This window comes from Drosophila grimshawi, unplaced genomic scaffold (genome assembly GCF_018153295.1).
Source record: "Drosophila grimshawi isolate 15287-2541.00 unplaced genomic scaffold, ASM1815329v1 contig_1367, whole genome shotgun sequence".
Lineage (NCBI taxonomy): Eukaryota > Metazoa > Arthropoda > Insecta > Diptera > Drosophilidae > Drosophila > Drosophila grimshawi.
Genome location: NW_025062889.1, coordinates 6361250 through 6370745, shown reverse-complemented (window position 1 = coordinate 6370745; position 9496 = coordinate 6361250). Strand labels below are relative to the sequence as shown.

The window sequence follows — 9496 nt, the reverse complement described above, 5'->3', positions numbered from 1 at the left end:
AAAAGTGAATGGGAATAAAGTGTGTGCCTATCTCTCCCTCTCTCTGTCTCTCTCGCTCGCACACACTATACATATTTGTATCTCTATTCAGTTTACAGTTGCTTGCTGTGCTTGTTGTTATATGCTGCTTTATTTATTCACACTTAATTCTCATGTTTCGTTTATTATGTGCGGTGTTCTATAAATAGCTCAGTTAAGCACTCGGTACGATCGTCTGCTTTTGTCGCTTGCTTGCTTAGCTTAGCTATCGGAACAGCCAAGCATCTGGTCAACGGTCCTGTGGCGCAATGGATAACGCGTCTGACTACGGATCAGAAGATTCCAGGTTCGACTCCTGGCAGGATCGAAGAACTTTTTTTAGGTTTTCTTAATTTTTTATAATTTTCATAACATAAATTTAGCATAATCAACATAAACTTTAACAAGTTATCGTTAATATTCTTATGTGCATTTTTGTATCTATGAAGACTACAGTTACCTATTTATGTTTTATATAATATAGTAATGTTATTGTGTACCCAAGTATTATAGCTTTGTTGTTTTATTTGAGAATTACGTTTTGTTTTATTTCTTGTTGGGTCCCCACAATACTTTACGATGCCACACATAAAACACAAGCAAATCTCGCACATAAACCAAAACTCATCTGCAGCGCACACAAAAATGTTGTTGGTTGAATATAATTTCATTATGCCCTCCCCCACACACACCACACACCCCTCACCAATGGCCCCGCATATGAAACTGTCAACACGGCGCATTCCCATTCCCATTTCTGTTAACATTGCCCGGAGCCATGCCAGATACCGGTTTACTTTCTTAATCTTTATACATAATTTTTGCAACCTCATCTTACGCACTATCTGCACTGAGTTCCGGTGTGTTGTGATGCCCTGCAGAGGGAGAGAGGGGAGTTTGCATTCGTTGTCAAGTTTGTTTGAATGCAGAGATTATATGTTTGTGAGGATAAATATATATATATATAATGTTATATAATATGTAGCGTACATGTTGCTTTACAATAGCGGAAGTCACTTTTTCAGCGTCTTTTTTTATCTGGCTTGTGTTTTATGTTGATGTGTGGGATTTGTCTTTTATTTTGGTTTCGCTGCGCTTGTGGCCTTGGGCGCCTAATCAACCGCTCTCCCCCTCGTCCACCCGCACTTCACTTAGGCACAGTTTTGTGTTTGTGCAGGTGTTTCCCTGCTGGAGACGTCGTGACATGTTCTGTTGATAGTAAGTGGCAATGTGGCAGTCACATAATCCAAAAACTGCGCCTAAGCTCCTTTTGTAGTTGTTGTTGTTGTTGTTGTTGTTGCAGTTGTTGCATCCTTGAGGAAAGTTTTCAATGAACTTTGCCGTTCTTCACTTTGTTTTCTTTTCTACACTTCTTCGGCTCTTTAGTCTACTTCACTCCACTCGAGCTACACTTCAGCTCCATTCTGCTCAGTGTGCAGCTCAAGTCAAGTGTGGAGAGGACGACGTCGACGCCATACTTGACCGTAACCAACAAAAAAAAAAGAATGAGAATAAAATAAGAATGAAAGAAGAAAACCCGCAAGTGGCTGCAGAGGGTCGCGGATGGCAACCCAAGCTACGCTTTCAATTACCAACTTAGCGCTGATTACTTATTCCTCAGCGCAAAATCCTGGCATTCGCTAAGCTCCTACTCCCATTCCTGGTAAGGAGGCAGACCACCAGGCATATTAGTCAAAGGCGAATGTCTGAGGCTGCTGCTGATGCTGATGGAGCTACTGTCTCATAAGGAGTTCGCCTAGGGTTCGTCGTCTTATCCTTATCCTGTCGCACTTTCACTGGTTGGCCTCTCAGCTCTCAGTTCGACTTTGCCACTTAATCTCGCCTCTTTGGTATGCACGGACTGTATTCAAATGAATTCTGATTGAATTCATTGAAGCTCATCAGTGAGAAGCGATTTTTTCTGATCTAAGACAGACATATCTACACACACACACACACACACACACACACACAGACACACACAGTCAGTCAGTCAGTCAGTCAGCTAGCTACTGGTTTGGTCCTGTGCTGGGCACATCCCTCAGACATTTATTTTCAGTAATGGAAAAAATGTGTTCTGCAATTTCGCTCATTTTTATACATAAATTTTGCCACGAAGCGCAGACACACACACACACACACACACACACAAATACACAAACACTCACACACACACAGATATACTTTCGCATAATGCTAAAAAGTAAAGTAAATAAAGGATAATGCAGCAAGGATATAAATTACATAAAGCAGCACGAGAATGACTTACTGTGGCAGGCAGCAGCCGCTGGACGCGAACGTGGCCAGCATTGTGGACTACTCAAACAAGGAAGGAACGGAAGCCAAGCCGGCGCATTAGAAAATGGCGCACAGGAAACAGGAAGTATTTTTAACGATTGGTAAATTTTGACGGGCGGCTCATAACCGACAACTCTCCTCCCTACCCCAACCCGCTCTCTCTCTCACTCTCTCTCCCCACCTCTCTGCTTCTCTCTTGGCACATTTCTAATATTCTTTTGTTATTGATGGAAATGCAAATTGGATTTTGGTTTTTTTTTTTTTTTTTTGTTTTTTTGCCACGTTTTGAATTTGCTTTGGGACTTGCCGCGAAAATGTATAGAAAATTATTAACGGCAGGCGAGCGGTGCATTTATCATTCGTGTTTGCTTAGCATTTGTAGCCGAGCACTATTTTTGCTCTCTTAACGCAAACCGGATATCCTTCAACTGTCAAAGGGGCATATGTCGATCTGTCTTAAGTTCGAAAATCCAATCGATTGGACTCGCACGAATCGAAGTTAACCATACTAAACAGAAATGTTTTTAGCAAGTAATACCCATTGGCAAAAACTGGCAGATTACTCAAAGATCTCTTGTCAACACTTAGTGGTCATCCAGCTAAGCTATTCATAATCAGGAGCGGAATCTGTCGATCGGAGGAGTCCATTGTGAATGAAGACCCTCAATAATAATAAAATATAATAATAATCTTAATAAATCAACTTTACATACAACAACAATATTAAAAAGGATGAAGAAATTTGTAAGCTCAAAATGTACATTATTTTTTTTCTAAAATCAGTAAAGTTTATGTATTTGTTTATTTATAAGACATACTTTTTTATGTTACACTCTCCTTAATCACGCTTTAATTTCTAGTTGCATTCAAAATGAACTTTATGTTCACAATTAATTTTCAATTCAGTAGTTTAACTTTTATAAATTCAACTCATCAATGCAGTTGTTGCCATTGTCAAATCCAGTCCTTTGATTCTACTACCCGCAAACCCAACCCCATCATACCCCCGCCACCCTCCTCCCAGTCGTCTGGGTCTCTGGCAATGGTCGCATGCACTTTACTTCATTGTAATTAACGCCGATCCAAAACAGACGCCAATTTACATAGCTTTGGCTCAACGCTCCTTAAGCGCCTTCTATTACTCAAGTCGTTCAAATATACACACACACACATATATATATATATATATTTATATAGATGTACTTACACACAGTGAGAAGAACTTGCAGCTGGCAAACAAAACCTCTTGAATTTTAATTAAACGTTTTTATGCAAGATTCCGGCAGCGCCTTCTGCTCAACTCATTTTTCCTATTTTTCGAGTTGAGTTTGGTTTTGCTGGTTGGTCGACATCAGGCTGAGCTAGTTGTTAGTGTTGTTGTTTGTTTGTTGTTGTCGACGAGTGCATTTGAATTTTTGCCTTTTGCGCTGTTGGTCGACAAGCGATTGCATTTCCTTGCCATATAACAACGAATATTTTTCTGGCAGCTGCAGCACGACCAAGTCAAATGAAGAGAGAATGGCAGAAAAACTGAAGCTGGAAAATAAGATGAAAATTGCTGCCATCTTGCCCCCGCCCCATTTGTTGTTGATGAGGGTGCACTCTGTAATTCAATTATCGACTCTTGGCAGTAAAAAGTGTTAATTATTAGTTTCCTTTCTGCTGCTGCGCTGAAGATGTCGCCTCGGATGCACTTCTGGGTAAAGATGCTTGCTAATGAAGACGCTGTCCTGAAACGAACGGCAGCTTCTCGATGAGCCTGATGGTTGGGATAAAAAGAAGAATACGCATTATAATTATGCATATTGGCATTGATGACACTCACAGACAGGCGAACCACTTCATCTAGCGATGGAGTGCAGGCAGTATTTAAGTTCTTGAGAGCATCGTGTTGATAATTGATATTAATTTTAATCATATTTTTGCTAGATTTGCTTGCAACATTGAGTGCAAACATGAAAGCAAAGTTAATTAGCTTTTAGATGGGCTCAACTACAGGCCACGATATCATTCGGAACTTTGTGCAAATCGAACAACTTGGTAAACAAAGAACTTATACAGAAAGTTGCTTCAGATTTAAGAAAGTGCTACATTTGGGACCAACCCAAAATGCGAATTTTAAGGTCAATCCTTAACATGAATTTCAATCGCTAGCCGAGTCCCTCAAGAGTCGAAAAAGTGAACACTTAACATAAACTGGCATCGCTTGAGTAATTGTAATTCTGCACGCATTGGCGCTCTTAGTAGCCAAAACATATAAAAGGGTATCGGAAAACACCAAGTCAGGCATTTGGGCAACATCACACTTCATTAGCGCAGGTTATCGCTGAAATGTGCCACTGGCCGAGCAGAGGCCCCAAACTTTTTCGGATGGGTCGGGTCATTTTGAATTTTGCATGCACATGGCGCAGACATTTGAAAAACGGCAATGCGAACGTACAAAACCAGACTCCCAGGCACGAAAAAACTGCAAAGTCCGTAAACAGACAGACAGACAGACAGACAGACAAGCATATGAGAGCAGTGGACAGGGATAGCAAGAGAGTTATGCAGAGATAGATGGAGGCACGGTTAGCCAGTGTCAAAGTGAAAATACAAATGCCAAATGAAAAACAAACCACGTAAAGTGGGCGGAGAGGTGGCAAGGGGGCCCAAAACGTTGGCCTGCCATAAATTATGCAGCACGCGGTTGCAGCAATCTGATGCCCTCAACGAAATGTCGGCTGCATTCAATTTGTGATACTGCTCACTCCATCTTTCTCGCTGTCCCTCTCTCACTCTCTCTGTGTCTCTCCCGGATTCGGTTTCCCCTTGTCGGTTTGCGTGTGTAAAAATAATGGCTGGTTGGCAAACTTTGCCAGTGAAGTTGCAGTTAGCAGTTGCAACTGCCAGCCACAACTTAGCCATGGAATCCTTCTGCCGCGTGTGCCTACAATGCCAACGCGCCTGGCGGCTCAATCACAAACTGCCTGTGGAGTTGGCATTGAGGTTGAGGACCAGTGGCTGCCATCCACAAAACTGCATGTCATCAGGCAATCGGCTATTTTTTTTCTTTAAATTTGATATCGTCAAAGCAAATCAGTTGACTTTGTGTCCATTGTTGGAAAATTGGCGGAGTTTCTTAACAAAGGCAATCAAATATCTTGTTAATCAAAGCCTCTAAAGTAAGTCTAACTTTATAGTCATTGATTTATTGTTTGTCTTAAAAATGTTACTCTTATTTCTAAAATATTTTCAAATATATTTAACTAAAATACATTTAACTATTAGAATGTTAATATTGCACTTAAAATGCATTTAGTAACGTGAACTGCTGTTAAAATATATATTTTGTAAAGTTTTTTAAAGTTTTTTTGTTCATTTTTTGATAAATTGCTGCAACTAATACATATACAGTGCTTACAAAAAGATTGTATTATGTATTTATTGCACTTTTAACTAAACGTTAACTAATATATTGGAGTATTATTAAAAATATTTCTTTAATATTTAACAATTCTATAAAAATATTTAGATATATTTCGCTTATATAAATATATATAAATATATAAATATATTTTTAGCAGTATATTTTTAGCCGTCACTCCAACTAGAAATATATTGAGCACTTTTGCGTTTTATAATTTGGTGGCCTTTAAAAGTGTACATTTATCAATCATACGCCACGGGTGCCAGCCAAGCGACTCGCCTCCAGCACGTACAACGAATGCATGTGGGTGTGTGTGTGTGTGTGTGTGTGTGTGTGTGCGCGTGTGTGTATACGTGTCAACGTATGTAGTCATAGCAAAGCATAATAGACTGCTTTCAATGCACGCACGCATGCCCTTATGCATTAATATACCCCAAGCCCAGTTTAATGCTGAGCAAAATATGTATACATATATATATTTATTCAGTTTTGGCATTTTTTTTTTATAGAAAATTAAAACGTATTAAAATATACATTATGTATAAAATATGCACTGCAACTAAAAGTATTTTTCACACAAATTGAGTTTGCCGCTTACAGCGAAAGTCGCCGTTGACGTCGACGTCGACGTTGATGTCGTTGCCGTTGTCGTTGTCGTTGTCGCCATCGTCGTCGTCATCGCTGCTATTGGCATTGCCAATTTTGCTGCCAGTCATCGGTTGCTGCCATTGACGACATGGAAAATTTGCTGCCATTGCCACGTCAGTCAGAAAACACGGCATTAAAAATAAAAGAAAAGCAAAAAGCAGAAGAAAAAAAAAAAAAAAAGAAAAAAGGCAAGCCATACTCAGCTCTGGGTGGTTGGCTGCCAGGCATAATTTAATAGAGTCGGTAATATCAATAAATTTTAAAAGCCTTTTAATGCGCCTCGATAAAAATAACCATGGTATATCTTTTTTGGCGACATAATTATGCTGGAACATTGACAGCATTGTTTCAGCATAGCGTTGCTTGGCGAAGCACCCGAAAACCACCACTAAAATAATTGTGCACCACATTATTCCGCTGCGGCGCTAAATATTAAAAGCTTTAAGCCAAAACATAGTTTAAATGTATTAGCGAGAGATATATTTAAAGCACAATATTATCTTTTACACAGTGAACAACTAGGGATATAACTAAATAAATTTAATGTGTTCAATTGCATTTTCTAATTTGCACAGCATGCTTGAGAGAAACCAAAACGAAATGTATATTTTTACATGCATGTATTTTGCGGGAAGCATTTCTAACAATTTGCCACATTTTATTTACTTCGCTTAAGCCACAAAATTTAAATGTGATTGCCTTTGCAACAGCAGGGACTTTAGAGCATTTGTAGCATACTTTTGCGCGCTCATGCACCCCAAACCAATGCCCCAACTTGTAAGCGGCACTCGCACGCTCTGAAATCAACTCAACAACATGTTCAACTCCAGCTAAGCCCCCATGGAAATTTACTCGCGGCAAGTAACAAAAAAAAAACAAAAACAAAAACAAGGGAAACAAAAAAAAATGTTAATAAGTAGCAGTGCGGCGATGGCAACGATAAAAAGTGTTGAGCGCTGTCGTTCATATGCAACGGAAACAAAGCAACAAACCACAAACAGGCAACCCCCACCCAACAACTTCACCACCAACTGCAGCCAGCCATCCAGCCATCCAGCCATCCAGCCAGCCAGCCAGCCAGCCGGTCACCATCATCAGCCAACCACCACCAGATGGAGCCACCAAAGACAATGACAGCGCATGCATCCCTTGTTGAAATGCAACCAAAGAAAATTCATGGTATTGAGGGAATGCCAAGCGAGTTGGGCAACAAACCAGAATAAAAGGATGTTGTGGCATTCCCAAAGATAGACGACAAAATACCCTATAATAGCGGACTATTTGTAATCAGCTGTAGGGCTGACTGAACGGAAAAAATCATATATAAAAAATATAAAACCTTTGTCACCATTGGTCGACAGACAATAAACAAACAGGCATTTCTTATTGTTAGTTAAATATATATAAATAATAATAGCTATTTAAATAAATTACCAGAAATTACCTATCTAAAAAATATCTAACGTTCTCTAAAAGTTGAGCATGCAACTTTATGCGAGTCTAATCATTTTATACAGGGTATAAAAAGCATCACTAGTCGCATAAGTAATGCAATGCAAAACAATGCAAAACAAAAACAGATCTTAGTGGTGTCGATCGCTTGAAAGAATTACTTCTTATTTTGTTAGACAAAAAAATCAGTAAATCTTAGATACAATTGTTATATTTCGATCATTTCAAGAAAACTATATATGTTAATAGAAAAATCAATAAGAGACAGCTACTCTTCTTAAATAAATAAAATGTAACAATTTAATATATTCTTTTAAAGAAAGAGGAACAGCATTTTTGGGGCTGTGTCATGTTTTTCGCTTTGATTTGACAATTTGGTAAGTGCTGCCAGAAAACTTGTTATTTTCATCTAGTGCAGTTTACAGTTTCTACAGTTGCAGTTTTGGGGGCCATTGCAACTTTGGTTACGGTTTGTTGCCAAGCTACACGCTGCCAAAAGACTTTGGCTTATAAAATATTTAAATATCTTCTTCTTTTTTTTTCGTTCCGGCTGTACCCGCAACATATTTGCACAGAACTTGCGGCCCGAGTCCTGTTGCTAAAGTTCAAGTGGCGACCCAGCGTATGCTATTAATATTGTGCGACAGCTGTTGGACTATTTAAATATTTATTCAATACGCAAAAAGTGTGGCGTTAACGCGGCTTATCAGCCTGTTTTGGGCGGGTTTCGTTTGGGCGAGGAGTGGGCATTCGCCTTGGGGCAGGAATGGATGTGGCGGCAAACACTGGTTGTCATTGTCATCGGCATGACAGTTGTCGCTTGATATGCTAATACGGTTATGGTTAGGTCGCTGCTAGCTTCTATTCTTTGCGGTTGTCCTTGTCGTTGGCTGAGAAAATTTCATTATGCCAATTACTTGCATCAAAGCTGCTGGGATAATTGACTTTGCTTAGCGGCAGGCAGCGCAACGTTACAATCAAGACCACACTCCTCTTTACACAAAAAGTCCCTCTACAGTTTAAAGTACTTGCATAAGACAATTTTGTGGGCATATTGCACACTAGTGTGTGTGTGTGTGTGTGTGTGTGTATGTGTATGTAATCCCGTTTGGGAGCATAAAATAATTAAACTTAATTGACAGCTTTACGGCACCACCTTTGTCTCCCAGCGTGCATGCAAGAGTATCCTTTAATCTAATGATCCTAACTGCGAGCAAGTGCCTGCTTAGCTTTTTAGTATATTGAGTCGATGAGTTGAAACTCTTGACACAAAGCTGACAACGGGGCCATTTAAATTTCGTGCAGCTTCCACCATAATAAACCAAAATTTAATGCACTATTTGGCAAACCATTTTGATTGTTATTGAAAAATGGCACTCAAAATCGACAAGCTGATAACGAATTGGAATCTGCATGAATTTCTCACAAACATTTAACTAAAAGTACTTTAAAATGTGTTTATTAAATTGGGATGTATAATTCTTGTGGTCATTATACTGAATACTTTCTTGAATTGCCACTTTAAACATTTAGAGTACAAAGAGTAAGCATTGCTTTTGTCGAATTATTTCTACTATTATTTTTCTGTAGCAAAAACTTCACTTTTTTCATTCAGTCAAAAATTCCAATTCAATTTAAAAAAATAAAAATAAAAAAAAATAAAATTCTTTT

General features: G+C 39.0%; 1 non-coding gene across 1 annotated transcript; it reads left to right on the top strand.

The window, feature by feature from the left end:
- The first annotated feature begins 273 nt into the window (after positions 1 to 273).
- Positions 274 to 346, top strand: Trnar-acg. Its single transcript has one exon. It is a non-coding gene; the product is annotated as a tRNA-Arg (tRNA).
- The last annotated feature ends 9150 nt before the right edge of the window (positions 347 to 9496 follow it).